Raw genomic sequence first — 17801 nt, forward strand, 5'->3', positions numbered from 1 at the left:
TAATAGATTAGGGGACAAGCACATTATCTAAATGTACATATCTAACTAATCATGCATCAGCCATAGCCATGTGAGCTTTGTGACATCAATTGCAGTTTGACATCTGACCCCAGCTTTGGCCTCTCATAATTATCCGGGCGAAATTGACGTCAGGATTGCATCAGGTTCCTCTTAACAATCTGGCCGCTTTCTTTTCCCGTAACGATTAGAGCCGCGTTGCTGTTTCTGAAAGAAAACAGATTTATTTTTTATTTTTTCCCCCTAAACTGCTTCCTGGTTAATCATGTTGGGGATTAAATTATTTTAGGATTAGATTTGAAAACATGATTAAGAAATGCACTGTGCTGTAAGTCTGATGATCTCAGAGAGAAATGTGGTGTGTTTATTTTTTTCTTCCCATAATTTACAAGTTGGTAAAAGATCAGCTGTTCTCTCTCTTTCTCTTCCTCTCAATGGCCTTAAAGTGAAAGATCCAACAACTTTCCTTAAAGATGACTGACTTGGTAGCAACTTCGTCGTGACACGAGATTCATGCATAAGATACATAAGATGTTTCGACTTTATTTTTGTCCCATAAAGGAGATTGTGTAGGTTCATAGCCATCTGCTTTAGACTAATAAATATTATTCTAGTTTACTAAATCAAAAACCATTAAAAGCAAGTTTATAATCAATAGATTAAACACAATTGGTAGCGGCAGTAAGATTCAACTTAAGACACTCAACAGTAAAACATAAATTGACACAAACCTGAAAATGAGTTTTTGTGAACAAATAATTCATTTTCGTCTCTTACATTGACGTTCGCAGTGTGAAAAAACCTAGAGAGACTGTGTTGGTTGCTGCGGCTTCCTGTCTGACAGTCGTGTGAGAAACCAGGCCAGAGTGCACAGCTAAATAATTAATCAATAAAGCTGTGACATTTGAAAAAAAAAATCCATTAATTTATCAAATAGTTGAAATACCTTTCTGTAAGTTTGGCACCTGGCTAACGAGGAGCTGAGCTAGCATTAGCTCTCGACTCAAGCAACAAAGATCTTTATTAGCAGCAACAGTCCAACTTTGTAGCCGCATATGCTAGGCAGATAAATCTTTACCAAGAAGCATTGAAGCTGCATGTGTATTTGAGGACGTGTTGCTGGGATATTATAGCAGCTTTCTGAAACCTGGGAGTTTTGGGGGGAAAGAATATAACTTGCTTGTATCAAAAACACACAGGAGCGATCTTCTGAACGTCAGCATAAGACAGGTTATGAAAAGTGTCAGTTTTTAGAGGGGGTTTCAAGTATTCACAGATTTGAGCTTTCCGTGGGCTGCTGTCAAACCCTGAGGGTCCGCTGTATATATGTCAAGTCCAAACTCAGTCATCTTAGGAAAGGAAAGGCTGTTTTTGTCACTCTCACATGAAACACATATTTAGTCTACTGTACATTACAATCCAAAAAAAGTGGTAAATAAGTTTTTTTCTCTGTTTATTGATAGTTTATGGGTTATTTTTCTGTTTAATTGTTATTATTCTAAATCTCAATTATTGAAGACAGTATATGAGTGGGAAGAATTTGGCAGCATTGTAGAAAATGGACACTGGGAAAGAGCTACCTGGAAATACAAACCTTTTTTTTTTTTCTTTTTGTACAATAAATAAATACGTTTTTAAGCGAAACAGTCGCAAATTCAGTATGGACCAAAATTATTCGATCATTGATTTTTGTTCCACAATCCAGCTGCCGTCCTGTTAGGCTACATCATAGCTTCTGCCAGGGGGAAAGTTTTGGACTGAAGTTCCGGCCAAACCTGCATCTGCTCCTAATCCTTTTATTACATATCAAAGTCCAACACAGCAATCCTTAGCACATTTCTGCTTCCGTATGAAATCGGGACTCCTCTGTTGTTCTTCTGGAGTTGCTCACCAGTCGTGGGGTCAAACAGGTTCCTTCACACGTAAAACTCGTCCAACATCATGCACAGTTATGCGATAAATCTGCGTTTGCTGCACGTTCCCATGAGGCGTTCAGCACTTTGATGCCGCCGCGTGTGTTTCCCCATCTCCACAGCTGTATTTGTTGAAGCGCAGAAAAAGATTATGAGCTTTCAGCATCCCCGTACAGTAGGATCGCCGTTTGAAACCGCGGACCGTTCGCGCACAAACACAGTAATTACTGTCTTGTGTTCAGATGTTAAACACAGGTGATGCATCCACCCGCGTTTCCTCCCCTTTTTAATTACCGCACGTCTGACAACACGCTCGTATGAGTACATTAACTTCCTGCCGGCCGCCTCTCCGTCATTATCAGGCGGCCTCGTTCGTTCAAAGCAATTATGGCTCGGCCGACATGTGCGGATGGATGTCTGAGAGCAGCAGGTCATAACGGTGATATTGTATTGGCCATATTAGCCAGTCAATGCGAGCCCAGGGCAGGTTGATTTAATTACACCATAATACATGAGCTTGATTAGCCTGGCTTTTCTCCCCCCCTCGCCCCTGGAGCAAATACAGACTGTATGTCATAATTATAATAATGGGGCAAATGATGAACGGTTCAAAGTAATATCCCTTTGTGGTTTGTCACTGTTAATCATAGCAGTGATTTCTCTCTCTCTCTCTCTGTGTGTATTTGCGCAGCGCCCTGCGGTGCTGAAATTTATTGGATTTTGACACACTGTAAGGAGGGAATGAAAACTGACGTTCGATTATCAGCTGAAGACGATAATGGGGAAAACACATGAAACCAATTTTAAGTCATTTATTGTGGGGGGAAAAAAAGAAGAAGAAAAAGAAAATGAATAGGAAATCTGCTTTCAGGACAGTTTTACCCTAAAGCTCATGTTTGAAAAATAATAATTTTTCCCTATTTTCTCTGAGGTCTTAATGAATATACTAATCAAAGCAAACTTGGCATCAGGTAAGGTCTTAAAATAAGTAAGCAAATAAATTAGTTTTGTTTCTTTTTTTTTTGGTTGTTGCATTTATTGTGTTTTAAATTAAGAACTACCCCCCAATCCTCACACCTATCATCAAAGCAAAAATAATTAATTTGGAAATGCTGTTTAGAGATAATTTACATATAAATGTGTTTAGAATAAAAAAATTAAAAAAACAAAGAAAAACAATACGAATACACCACGGTGATAAATGACACCCTGAAGACTACAATTTAGAACGAAAATGGAAAACAAGCTGATTACATTCAAGAACAGCTTCTTCTTGACCTTTCTTTCTTCAGAGAGCGTGTGGGCCCTGAGCTCAAGTTTCATGGTTTATTCTTCAACTCTGTTGACATTTTTGAAAATCTTCAACATTTATTTAATTAACCGAGATTGTCTCACTTTACTTTAGTTATAATGAGCAGAAAGAAAATTTAATTAAATGAATATGATTTTTCTTTAAAGTCATAACTGTGCAGAACTGATCTTAAGTGTACTGAAATTGAGTTAATTAGACTGTATTAGAGCCGATTAGCTTGCTGGCTTTCTCTTCTTCAGTACAATTTTCCACTGATGAAAAGTGGGTAATTTTTCTGATTTTTTTTTTCTCCTTTTTTCCAAGACATATTTTCTGTGAAAATCTGTAAATAATATGTATATATATATAAAATAATGTTAATTTAAAAAAAAAAAATAAAACTGGTTAACATAACTGTACATTAACCCTGCAAAGTGCAGTATGTGTGGTGATTGACATGATAACATAAGCAGATAGTCATGATTTAAATTAAAAAATACCTAATTATGCGAAAATCATTCACCCCCAAGAAACCTTTTATTTTTTTTCTCTGTAACTTCTCTAACGTTTCTATAAAAAAAAAAAATTAAAAAAAACCTGTGATACCAAGTTCTGCCACATGGTGGCAGCAGAGCTTGGTATGAGCCTCCATGTGCTAGCTCGAGCTCATACTCAGTTTGGGTTTGCATTTCACTCATGAAAGCCGCAGCGTGTTTGATAGCGCGGAGCATGCTAATAAAACCCCGTGATGCGGCTGACACCGGCTGACACCAGGACAAGAAAAAGACGCCTTCACCCTCCTCCTCCTTTTCCCCAGTGTCTCCGTTTTGGGAACCCCTTAAATAGCCCAGCATCACCCGCTGCATGTTTATTAGTCATGTACCAGACGAGCGGCTGATGGACACGGATGCTCATTACCGGTTAGTGTTGCTTCATGAGAGACCAGTCTGGTCGTCAGTCACTCAGAGGCAAACAGGCCTGACTGAGGCGAGAATCGAACTGGAAGGGTAAATGTTGCAGAACAAATGCAGCTTTCACTATAACAGGGCGGGAGACAAAAACAAAAAAAATCACAATGCACTATGAATATGTTTAAATCAAAACACAATATTTTAAATGCTTGAATTAAAAAAAACAACAAAAAAAAAGATGTTTTATCTGCTTCACCAACCCGGGTACAGTTTTCTTAGAATTTGTCAATCTTCAATAAAACTGCCTCAATCCTCCTTCCCTATCTGTCTGTGATATCACCAAGTCTGCTTTTAATTAACCTCCACAAAATGGCAGTATTTGACATTTAAGCAAAAACATTTCGCTCTCCTTGCCTATCGAATTCCCCCTTTACTTCACACACTCTGCGTCTGAGGAATGTGCCATAATGCTGCATAATGGGATCAGTCACTGAGCATTAGGCCTGAGAGAGGAGCAGACCGCAGAGGACTGACTGCACGGTTTCAGGCTGCTCTGTCTGAGGCGGCAGGTGCTTTTTGCATGAGAGGGTTCATCAGCACTCTGAGACATTTTCAATTGATTTCCCTCAGGATCCCCTGCAGTGTTTGCACCAGAAGACGAAGGGATCTGAGAAGCTCCACAGGGACCAGTTTCTCCCCACGTGGTAACAAATTTCTTGGTAAATGCAAATCCATACTCGTTTAATTCAGATGATCGGTGGGTGATGATGTCTGGTGTTCACCACCAGATGGTGCAAGATTATAGTTTGTACCTTAACAGTTACTGGATCTCTGTCTTTGTAAAAACAATCTCGTTAGCGACCTTTAAATGGTTTACTTTAAGAGAAGGTTTATAGTATCTTTTGGAGAAAAAAATAAATTAAATATTTTATGTGATTTTTTTTGTATTATTTCCATTTTATCATACATATATTTTCTATTTAAGATTTTTTTTTATTTCCAGAGAAATAAAAGAAAAAAACTAATATGGTTTTACTTTATTTCTTGGTGTTTCTCATAAGCCTTTAGTTGCACTTCCTGTACAACGGTTATGTACTTGTTACATTTTCATGTGTTATATTTATTTTAAACTTTACTGTCTTCCTAGGCAAGTTTTGGAAAAGATGTTATTATTAGCTGAATAAAATAAAACTAACAAAACATGAAGGACAACGATTTGGAATTCATTCATATTGCAATATAATCTATGTAACAGCAGATGGCAGCAGCATTTCATAAAAAAAATTATCATTCACCACAAGGGGGAAAACAACATGCAGCAAATGTACAACCTGTTTTGTCTGTCTTCATAACTTGTGTGATTTACAATTCATTCTGATAAAAATACATCATAATTCATATTCCACTTAATTCTTAAACTGTAGTTTTGCAAATTTCAACAAAAGAATCTTTACCTTCATCTAATAACTGTCCCTGAATCTCCACAAACAGCATGAAGTGCAAATATGTCGCATCCTCTGACATAAGCCTACACAAATAGATCAACATGAGTAACTTTGTGTCAGAAAGTTTCCTGAACTTTATTCAGATGATTGACTGAAGATACGTCAGATCATGTCTAATGTCAAATACCTAGGTGGTCCCTGTACGACCGGTGTCAAAAGACTGGTGCTGCATTTAGTCGGACTTGTTTTTGGAGTTATTGGACTGACTGTCACTGGTTCTGTTCATAACCTTTACAGACAGAATTTCTAGGGGCAGTCACGGTGTTGAGAGGATCCGTTTAGGTGGCATCAGGACTGAGCATCTGCGTCTTGCAGTTTGTAGTGGTCTGATGTTTTCTTCGTCAGACCTCTAGAGTGATCTACAGCTCTCTCTGGTGTGGTTCACAGCTGAACGTGAAGCAGCTGGGATGAAAACGGGGACCTCCAAATCAAAGACCGTGTTCTTAAAAATGGTAAATGAGTCTTCTTTGGTTCCAGGGGGTTTTGTTCTCATTTGACAGAAAAAGCAGGAGAGTGATAGGTGGACTGGTGTAGTGTCTGTGCTGGTTTGCAGTGGTAAAATTCTTGATTTACAGATCAACTATCGTCCATGCTCACAAACTTTGGGTAAATACCAGAAGAATAAGGCTGAGGATACAAACTACCAAAAAGAGTTTCCTCCACATGGTATGGGGTCTCCTTTAGAGATAGAGTGAGAAGCTCGGTCATCCTAGGAGCACCTCAGAGTAGAGTGATTGCTCCTTTGCATTGAGAAGAAGCCAGTTGAACCTGTAGGATGCCTCCTGGATGCTTCCCTGGTGAGGTGTTGTGTGTGTTTGTACTTAGCCCCTTTTGCTCTCATATCCCTGAATACAACCTGGTCCAACCAATTCTCTTCTGAAGTTATCTGAATTGTAAATAAAGTCCATCTGCACAAACTTCAATCTCAGCATAAAGCCAGCTGTTCTGGGAAGGTGCAAACCTCAGAGGTTTGTTGGAGAGCATTAGTGAGCAAACGGCATCATGGAGACCAAAGAGCACAGCAGGCATATCAGAGAGGAAGAGTTTAAACCAGGGTTATGTTATAAAATGATATCCCCAAGCCTTGGACATCTCACAAAGGTCTGTTCATTCATCTGTAATGTAAAAAACATGGGAAGCTGCAAACCTACCAGCTGTCTCATCTGTACCGATGGAGCTGGCGAGGAAAGCATTAATCAGAAAAGAGGCCTCTGATAACTATGGAAAAGCTGCAAAGATCCAAAGGTCAAGCGAAAGAATCTGGACAGCTGTTAGTCCTGTAATATCAAAAAATGCGAGTCAAGAAGAAAACCCATTCCTGAGAAAAATCCATAAGAACTCCCTTTCAGCAGTTTGCTACAAGTCATGTAGGGGATACGTCAAACATGTTGAAAGAAATCTCGGCAGGTGATGCTAAAGTTGAACTTTTATGGCCAATATGGCAAAAAAAATCATTTCCCATCACTTTGAATATACTATTCTCTTCGAGAGACAAAATGGTTTCTGAATCACACTGTGGGGTTGCTTGTGGGATTGATGTTGAAAATAGATGGAGCTAAATACAGGAGAAACCTGGAAATAAAGCCGTTAGAGACTCCCAAAGACTTGATCTAAAAAACCCAGATATAAATCAAGTGTGATATCCATGGAGAACTGAAAACCAACGACTACAAACACAAAGTCCATGCTATACTCAAGACCACAAACAGATTTTGCCAAGTATTAAGTCAGTGGTGCTGGTAAAAATGCACAACATATACATTTACTTTATTTGTGCAATATGTTAAGTATTGTGTAATTTTTTTTTTAATTGTCAATTATGCTTACATCTTTTGTTGTTCTCACTTTAAATCTTAACATGCATTGAAGTTTGTGGTTGTAATGGGATACAATGTAAAACAGTTCATGTCTTTCAATGCTCATTGCAAGGTACTGTAGGAGACCGTCCTTTGTCTTAGTGATCATGTAATTCACAAGGTCCCAAGGAGAAGTACTTTATACACACATCAAACACATACACATACAAAATTACACAGTACTAACATATTCCAACAGGAGAACAAGCTAGAGCCTGACCAATGGAAAAGTGGTAAATTTCATTAGTCTGAGGGTCTTCTCACTCATGGCAAAGCATAGATTTCTGGGAAGTGCAAGAACCCAGGCCCTGAGTCACTCCCAATTGTGGGTCAGAGCCGTTTCAGGCTGTTGGAAGAAAATTATGTCAGAGGGGCCACTATGGAGTGCATGTTCTCAGCCCGGCTAGCAGGAATTCCCTGTGACAAGGCCTTACCTTTCTTCACACATGGCCCTGTGGACCTGTGGGATAGGCGCTGGGAGGTGATGATGTATGAAATTATATTGTCCAGATGTGTTTATACATGCATCCATAACTGCAAGAAAAGAGAGAGCTATTGTACTTGGCAACAACCACAAACTTTGTTGGATTTTATGTGACAGACCACCAGAAACTGTTTCAGGAGTGCGAATACTTTCAGAAAGGCCGCCGTGGCACAGACTTGCTCCCGGTCACGTGAAAATACCATTCGTCATCAACATGGGGCTCTGGACCCCTCACCCGCTGCATGTTTTTTTTAATCGGTCCACATGGTTTCTCAGAAGATAGTGGCAGAGATTGTGACACACAGGAGATGCTGAGTAATACCGCCTCCTGCTGCCAGGGATGACATCCCGACAAAGCATGGAGGATTTCCCAAAAGCATCAACTCCTATGGAGGAAATGTTTCATAATCCCAAATCCCACCATGCAGCTGTATAAGGCATTATTTCGCCATGTGTTCTGGTAAGTAAAGCAGCATATGCCAACAATGTCCAAAACACAACATGCAGAATTTTTTTTTTTAAAACTACTTCCTTTCATGTCCTTACTGAAGCTTTGTGATATCTCAAGCCCGGTTTTAGAAAACCAGTGTTCATTGCACTGCGCATAGGATCACATTCAACAAGTCAATAAAAAGAAATAAGCTTGGCTATTTTTAATCTAAGTGTGCCACAGGTGGCTCCCAGGTGGTTAATCCGCTTCACAGCTCAGTATTCCCATAACTGGGGATGGTTTCTTGTTCGGACCTTGATTTTCAGACATTGGGTCAGTGTTTATTTATTGGAAAGGAATCCAAGGTCATGAATCATCATTTTTTTGCGTCACTCTGTTAGAAAACGTGCCAGAGTTGTAACAGAATATGTTGATTTACGGTTAGCAAATGTGACTGTAACAGCGGCTGACTATGCTAAACTAAAAAGAAAAAAAAAACTAAAGAATCCCAGAGCTATCCAAGATCTGACTGTAAAATTGTAATTTGTAAATTGAGACTATTACTTACCAAAAGTGTGCTTTTTGTAATAAACCATGAAAGTTATCGGCAGAGACAGCAGCCAGCTTTCCTACTTGAGTGTGTTTCCTGGAGAGGGAGCCCTCATTTCACAATTATACTATCTGGTTTCAGTGCAGAGGGGTCCAAACTGCAGCATCAGGGTATTCCTCCTGATTGGGATCGCTGTCTGAGGTCGGGAACACCACTTTTGGATCCAGCAGAAAAACATACCACCGAGTCGGGTTTCCTGAAACTAGGGGGGGACGCTTTAGGCTGCCCGTTGGAATGAAATGACTTCAGATGAATCGACGGCGAGGCAGAGTGTTCCCTCTCAAGGGATCTTTGATTTAATAAAGTCTGTTTCAATTTCTGCAGCGTTCTAGAGTCAGCCCAAACAAAGAGAGAGAAGACGGCACTTTCTTCATTTTAAATCAGCGTGCGCCGAAGTAAGATAGAGTGTGCACGAAAGTTTGTGAATGGGTTTTCTCCCGATTCTAATCTGACTTTCACCCAAATGTGACAAATACTTTTTTTAATATGTGCATTTGGCAGCTGTTAAAAATTTGTAAAGGACATTGAAAACAGAACATAATCCAAATCTAAGTTGAAATCTACCCCCTCTGCTATCAAGTGTGAGGTGTGAAGGTTAAGTCTGGGGCCTCATAGGAGTGGTCCAAGATTTGAGCACACACCATCTTAGCTTATTCCTCATGTGATGCATTCAGGCTAGAATGGAATGAGAGCCAGATGGGAGGTGAATAAACGGAGGTGGATGACTAATATCACAGAGTGAATCATAACAGTTTTACCAAAAGTCTCTGTGGTGTGCCGCCGACAACCAAAAAAGGCAACGGTGCAGATGTTGGACAACAAAAAATGCTGCAAGCGTTTTCACTCGTTTATGAAATATGTGGATTTTCTGCAACATTTATTTTTTTTTACAAAACCACAAAACAGTTTAGGAGTTCGGTAATAAATAAAGTTTTTGTGTCAATTCAGAAAGTACAGATGTGCTCTGATTGATTTTGAATAGACGTTTGCCAATATCAGATCAAAGCCCAACACATCCATTAAAGTTAATCAAATCAGTTTCATGAGTACGTTGAAAACGTCTAATAGCTTCAAGTAGCAAATGTAGTACAGGTGCGTTCAGTGTTACACTTTCTTAATCACTGACAGTGAACTCAGGTTGTAAAGCCACAAGAAAGTTACCCTAGAACAGATTTAGAACATGTTAGAATTACAAAAATTTTAGAGAAAGAACGGCTTTTATACAAAGTAAAATGTCAATATAACTTCCTTTGTTTACTGATTTCCTTTCACATCAATTCTAATTTGTTTTTTAGTACTGATGTGCATGAGCACTCCCAAAAGTACGCAACAAACACTTTGAAGATGTTGTCGGCCTGATGTCGAGTTATGGTCACATGGAGCACTTTATGGAAAAATAGATTGAAGATGAATCAGAAAAGTGAATTTTGAACAGCTTTAAGAAAAACAGCTACGCTGAATGAGTCGTCTTAATCGTATGCTGTGTTATATCGATTGTCTATGTTTTTCCGAAAATGTGTTGCTTAAAATATTGAAGTAGATGTCCCACTGCAGATGTTTATAATATAATTAAGGTGTTTTGATCTATATTTTGTATTTGTACATTTCGCTTTGTAGTTACTTTCATTTTGAATTTGTTATGTGATCTGCGTATGCTATGTATTTTTAGATGCCTATGTTGAACGCGTGGGCCTCAGGAAGAGTAGATACAGGGAATTGAAACTAATGGGCATCCAAATAAAAGAAACAAATAAAGATTTCCTTGTGTTTGAGGATTAAATATATTCATGATTTGAATATTCTAATTGAAACCATTTTCAAGGCAAAGACCTGGATCAGTCAGTTTGGTTGAACCCACATATCAAAATGTCATACAAAGAGGGGAAAAAAAAAAAACAAGTGTGAAGCACCCGGCCCACATGGTGACCCTGCAGCCCTCTAACCTCCTAAGTCATGCTTGTAAAAAGAAAAATAAATCCCTCCCAAATGGACAGCTGCCACGGTTTCCAAGCAACCCACACAAACAACAGGAAACGGGAGAGGAATCCCATTGGAGATGCCGTGAAAAAAGGAAAGGCATTGACAAGGAGCAGGAAATGGGGAGGAAAAAAAAAGGTGGGGGGGAAGAAGGCATCGCTGGCAGGGCAGTTAAACCTCCCCATAAATGTCCGTCGAGGGTGATTTTTCTGGACTTTAAAGTCAGAACGATTGGTTCTACACTGGAGGTGACTTGTGGTTGCCATAATCCAGGATTGATCTATTTTTAAAATCTTTTTTTATTAGATGTCAATACCATCACCAAGGTCAGGGAATAACACTGACAACAGTTACAGTCAACTCTCCATAGGAGGAGTGGCATGAAAATACATCTGTACTGAATGACACCGACTTCAATCTACACTCTGGGTTTGCTTAACATGTAGTTAAACAACCCAATTTCACCAGTATCAGATAGCCTGCTAACTCAAAAATGACATTAATGCTAACGTCCCAACAGGAGTTTTTGCAAGACATTAATAATATTCTGCTACAACACGGGGTTAAAGGTTAAGACCACAACTATAATCAAAAACAGGCAATGTGTTTTGCTTGTCTGAAGAGAAATCTAACTCGACACATATACGTGGCTCCATTCTATACTTCTGGCCTATTGATAAATGGACTTATAGCATATTTTAGCACAATTCCAGGTAATATGAAGTGGACAAAGTAGACAGAAAAATTGTTCTTTTCTCGAACGCCATCAAAGGTAATCATCAGCGCTTTCTATCAAATTTTGATTTAAGCATTTTGAAGTAAAGAAAAGATTGTTGGAAATGGTAAAACCCTCAAAATGTCAAATTTGCAAAAAAAAAAAAAAAAAAGTTTGTACACTCATTTTAGGTGGTTTTTGGCTGTCTATCCGCTAAAGGAAAGATGGAAAAGCAGCATTTTTTTTAAATAAGATCTGACATAGCAAACACTCCCATCCACTTGTGGGTCTGTGCTTTACAAAAGGGACGAAACTCTGAAAATGTCCTGGTCCAAACTTCCTGCACAGTAGGGAGAACTGTAGCCTAAAATGGCAGACGAAAGGTACTCCATTCTGGGATGGGTGGTGGATCGCATCGATTCACTGGTGGGTCTGTGCCTTTCCTAGAAACACACAACTCTGAGAAATTTCTAAGTCCAAACCTCAAGCTTGGAATGGAGGAACTCTCTATTTTTCTGAGATGTTTGGAACATCTGTATCTTGTTTATTACAGCCATGTGTAACGTCAACATCTGACAAAATTACGCTCTGTGTAGCCTGATTGATTTGCTTGAAACCAGTAGACGGAAACATGCCTAATTTGCATTTTCCTTTTTTCTCGAAAGTTCACATGACAATTGGATGGAAATACATCTATTGAGAGCTGCCTGAGCAAAGAATACACAGCCAGACACGGTTACTGTAGGAGCCAATACAGTCGCTCTTTCACTATCAAAGTCATGGTGAAGTCATCCACGATGTCTTAAAAATTATAATAAAAAAATAAAGCTAAGACACTTTTCAAGTAAGCACAATGTAGTTAACAGACTTACAACATAACAAAGCTCACATAGGCGTTTTCCCATCACCAGTTATCACGTCTCTGCAGTAGGAGTCTCAGATTGCACGATACAGCATTTGCATACATTTCCACTTGAGTTCTAGACATCCTCTACAGATCTCAACAGAAAGGCACTCAGTGGTTTGCTTACAAAGAAGATGTCAGTTAGGAAAAAAAAAAAGTAAAATGGCAGACTGTGGACAAGTCACACAATCTATTGGAAAATAATATAAAAAAAGATTACAAGTTCCCCATGTGTACTCATTGTAAAATGGAGAGTACTCCCCCATCAAGGTTCAGAGCTTTAATATTCCGAAAATGGGTTTCTGGGGTGTTCATCAGAACCTTCTCCATTTTTGTTTGATCTTGGTTTAACAATTAGGTTAAGAAAAGTTCATTTTAGCATTTAGTAAAGGCTGTATCCATTAGTATTTTGGGGAGAAAAAAAATTAGAACTTAAAATTTTTCCACATTTATATCACAAACTTTAATGTATATGATATTTTATGTGATAGACTAATTTTAAAGGTCTTTATGACTGTAAATGTAGGGGAGGTGTGATTGACATTTTGACCTTTAAAATTTCATGAATATCTTCAAAGCCAAAGCAGCACAAAAACATTTTTAATGCACAAATGTTTGACACCATTTTTGTCTGATTTGAAGAAGGTGGAGGTCTTATTTGCTCAGGTTGGAGAAAGACCCTAAAAATACATCCAGGGCTGCAATGGAACGGATGTACAAGAGCACATCCGTAGGTTAGAATGGTCCAGTCAAAGTCCAGATCTGAACCCTGCCTAGAATCTGTGGCAAAACTTAAAAATGGATGTTTACCGACACACTCCAACCCAGTGGGACGGAGCTTGAGTCACTTGTTTTTTTTATTCTGTCTGTCTGTTGGAGACACACCCCAAAAAGCCTCGCAGCTTCAACTACAGTGAAAGGCAGTTTTACAAATTATTGACTCAGAGGGGGCAGAAGACTGGAACCAGACCACATAAAGAAAAATCCATTAAAATAGTAGAACAATACCTCAGTTTTAAATTTACTGCTATACAAGATCATTTGAGGAGAACTTGCCGTAGGACTGGATCTCTGTGGACAAGATCCAACCGTGAGGTACACGGACCATCTTAAAGATTTAATTCTCTCCTTAAACGACCTGATAAAAAAAAAAGGCAAGAACTACTTATTTTTCAGAACTCATTGCATCACATAGGAGAAACCCTGAGTTCTTATTTGACACAATTGAAAACCCCATTTGTGATCCCTTCTCCTTATTTTCCACAAAAGCAGATTGTAATGTTTCTTCATGTCATCCCTGAACTTTTCTTTAAGGATGTATTTCAATGTCTTGGCCCTTTTGTGGTGAACATAATTAATTCTGTTTTTTTTTATCCATTTTGATGCTATTTAGATGTTATTTGTCCACTGTTTCAGAAACTACATTTGGACTCACATCTACCAAACAGCTACAGACATCTTAAAAGTACTATATTCTCTATCAAAGATCCTGGGAAAGACTTTAGCTAAGCAACTATATCATTTTTTCTGGATGAACATAAAGTTCTGGATATTTATCAGTCATGTTTCCGTAAATTTCTCCTAACACAAACAGCTTTGTCAAACAAAACAAAAAGTTTCCAGTGACATGTTGGTGGCAGCTGATTACGGAGAGCAAGGGAGAGAAGAGGAGGGGGGCAGCACATACACAGGTTTGATTGACAGTGCTAAGACCGTCCACCTGACTCTGGTTGGTTGTTTCTAGCTAGCGTTAGCACTGGGAGAAGGCAGAGAAGCTATTTTTTTTCATCGCATACCATACTGTCACAAGATGGTGACAAATATGTAAAAAAAAAAAAAGGAAAAGAAAGAATTTGTATTAAAGTTAACATACTGCAGCTTTAACAAAATGTCTCGAAGCTGAGGCTATGGGTGTCGAAAAATGAACTCAAAATGGTAAAGCATGCTTTTGTCTTATTTGGACTATTTTAACAGTCTTTTTACTTGTCTTATTAAATCAGTTTTAGATTGTCTTCAGTCTGCACAAATTGAAGACTCTTAACAAGGACAAATAGAAGAGAACACATTATCCCAGTTCTGGCCTCCCTGAACTGGCTCCCTGTATATTATAGAATACGGTTTAAAATATTAGTCCTGACGTTTAGGGCACTTCATGGCCAAGCTCCTAAGCATATTCAGAAGTTATTGGAGGTAGACGTGATACCACGAACTCATTATGAAACTCATGGAGATCTCGCTTTTAAGGTTGCGGCCTGAGGCTTTGGAACTCTCTCCCACTGTCCCTGGGCTGCATGAACTCTATTGACTCTTTTTCACAAACATACTGACAACTAGACTACTAAATATATTTTGGAGTAGATTCTTCCTTTTATGTTTGCATCATTTTTGAAGAGCTGTGATTTTAATGGCTGCGATAGGTGTTACCTAAATAAATTTTACATACTTACTTCTTGAGCAGAAGCAGAGGCGTCCTGGAGTCTTGTCAACGGGACAGAGGCACGGATTGACCTTGGCTGTGTCGCTGATTTACGAGCAAGTTTCCCCAAACCAAGCACAACCTAAGTGCCAAAAATATGAGGTTAATTGGGATGTCTGCTACTGTCGTTATTTTTAGATTAATCCCCCATATAAACTAAGACAGAAAATCTGTGGCAAACCAAACTTTTTACATGTCACTAAATACAGAAGTTACAAGAACCTGAGGCTATGTGATCGGTTGGGATGGCAATATCAATGTTCCTTTCTGAAAATGGAAAAATGAACAAACCACGCTAAGAAAAAAAACACCCCCCAAAAAACATGATAGTCAGCACACTATAAAGAATGGAGTTCTTACCAATGCCTGTCCACTTATCCAGGATGCAGACCCGCAGAGCGGCGATTCTCTTTGTGAATCCCGCATGTGCGTTCAGTTAGGAGTATTGATGTTCCTTGTAAATCTCCAATTCTGTCATACTGTAGTTAAAAAGAATAGCAGTGGAAACAATGACTGCCTGTGACAAGTCATCTCTTAATTTTAAGTGGACACGATGACTGCATTTAGACTGAACACAGATGTCGGAGTGACCCGTCGCGTAACCGAGGCCCTGTCTGTGCCGCGGCTGCGTAAACGGCTTTTTAACGTAGAACAGCCCGGCGGAGGAAACCCAACAGTAAAAGCGGCCACGGCGTATGAGCAAGGGTTTAAATCACCAGCAAAGACAAAGGCCTCGGTGCGACATTCAAGGGCCAGAAAAGCGAAACCATCCAACCTCGTAAGTCCCGACGGCCATTACTGGCACCGCAGCTAAAACTCAACGGGATGAAACGCTGGTAGACAGAAAATAGGCCTGACGTCATGCTGTTAGGTTTCAAACTGACAATATGGTCCTCATCAGATCTCCTTCCTGCATAATTATCTGCACTACAAGTCAGGCGGCAGCGTTGCCTCATAAGTCGTGCGCTTTCAACCCGTAGGAACTGTTATTGCCGCGGCTTTTGAATTAGCTACACATGTGGGTAAGATACAGAAGCCATGGTGGAGCTCTTATCACAACTCGCACGGTCAGCGAAACGGCTTCGGCGGGATTCAGTAAAGGATCGTTAGTAAGAAAAACACTGTCGATTTCTCAACCCTGTGGAGATGTGTTTAATCAAGGGAATAACAAACAGCAGACAGCGCTGGGATTTCTTTTATTTCTGCATTTGCTTTTCGCCGCAGACGGTTACTTTTTCTTCCCTGTTATTTTGAATCTTTTCTCACTGTTTCTGTTTATTATTATTATTATTATTACAGTCTTGCAAAAGTGTACACATGAGCTAAGCTATTTCCTCAGCTTTGAAATTTGTGGTTATAGTAGAACCACAAATTTAAACATAATTCGTTGGGTCTTTATGATCAACTGTTTTTGAAATAATATTTTTTTTAAAAATAAGAAATCATGTGATGCACGACAATCTGTAAATATGTCGACTGCAAGTTCTGCACATCACGAAAATGACTGGTTCTGGCATACATCATGCTGTGAAGTCGTTCAGATCAAAGCATGTGCACATGTTAAAATGCTAAGTCAAAGTCCAAATGTAAAAATCAAATTGCAAATATAAAATAAGATTTAAAAGCTGCTGTTTACAGGCACTTTTTATTCTAGCTGACTGAGCTTGAGAATTAAAAAAATAAAATAAAATACAATGGACAGAAAATTTGAGCAGATATCCCAAAAGTCTTACAGGTTTTACATACATCCTCACACACTTCAAATGTTTACTTGAAAGGAAAAAAAAAATAACTTCTCTTTCCCACTTTATAGTCAAGTTCGTCTATCACAGAAATATTAATTAAAGTACAAATGAAGGGATAACAATACCTTCACAGTGATTCAGACACAATGAAGACAATCGTCACTGGAGCAGCACGTAAACACATCCTGCGCACCACTTCTTCCCGATTTTTCTAGCAACAAAGGATTAGTCAAGGGCCGTGTGACAATGAGAGCCCCCTCGCCCCCCGTTTTTTTTTTTTTTTTTTACGAGCCAGACATGTACGCTACTTCCTGTTCAGAAGAGGAATCTCTGAAAAAAGCCTGCTGCTAATCATACGGCGCTGTCCAGACATGCCTAACATAGCTCCCAGCAGTTCTCCATTGAAGTGTGCCCTTACATGTGTCTGTATGTTCGGACTCAAAGGTAAAAAAAAAAAAAAAAGGAGAAGTAAGGAAGCAGCTTGGACGCCGCGCACTTGCTAAGGGACGAAAGGAGGCATTCGAAGGAGGAACTTCTTTTTTTCAATTCCGCTGACAAATTAAATGAAACGCTGTGAATGAAGGGAGAAATAATTTTTCAGGTAGCAACTACATTTCCCCTGGGTTGTTCACAACGGTAGAGATTGTGTTTGATGAATGTTTACAGCTGTGATTCAAGTACCGTGGCACAGGGGGAAAAAATAATAAAAAAAAATCTCAGAAAATGGGTAATTATAGCATAGGGGAACTTTGGATTGTCAGTGCGCACGTTTCCCCGGATATGTCAAACAGGAATTATACTTTGTACGCGGAGATGATTAATTACACAGCCATGAAAGAGGGAACTTGCTTGAGGTTTGCGTCCCTCGAGTTGTAAAAAAAAATAAATAAAAAATGTCCAAACTACTCCCGGACCGGGACACGCTTCTTCTCCGAGTTTACTCGTCTCGTTTGTGTCATATCAATA

The 17801-nt window shown here is 39.1% G+C and overlaps 1 long non-coding RNA gene across 3 annotated transcripts in view; it reads right to left on the minus strand.

Moving 5' to 3' along the window:
- LOC103144136 (uncharacterized) overlaps nt 1-16082 on the minus strand; it is an 88881-nt gene extending 72799 nt beyond the window's left edge. For 2 of the 3 annotated variants that reach the window (XR_001663538.1, XR_001663535.1), the window contains exons 1-2: nt 15451-16081; nt 15054-15172 (exon numbers count right to left, since the gene is read on the minus strand). This is a non-coding gene — a long non-coding RNA (uncharacterized LOC103144136). Of the gene's footprint in view, nt 1-15053; nt 15173-15312; nt 15358-15450 lie in introns of all 3 variants that reach the window. The other variant, XR_001663544.1, reaches the window with a different exon arrangement.
- Nucleotides 16083-17801: the final 1719 nt, after the last annotated feature.

Source organism: Poecilia formosa, unplaced genomic scaffold, assembly GCF_000485575.1.
Source record: "Poecilia formosa unplaced genomic scaffold, Poecilia_formosa-5.1.2 Scaffold0, whole genome shotgun sequence".
Taxonomy (NCBI): domain Eukaryota; kingdom Metazoa; phylum Chordata; class Actinopteri; order Cyprinodontiformes; family Poeciliidae; genus Poecilia; species Poecilia formosa.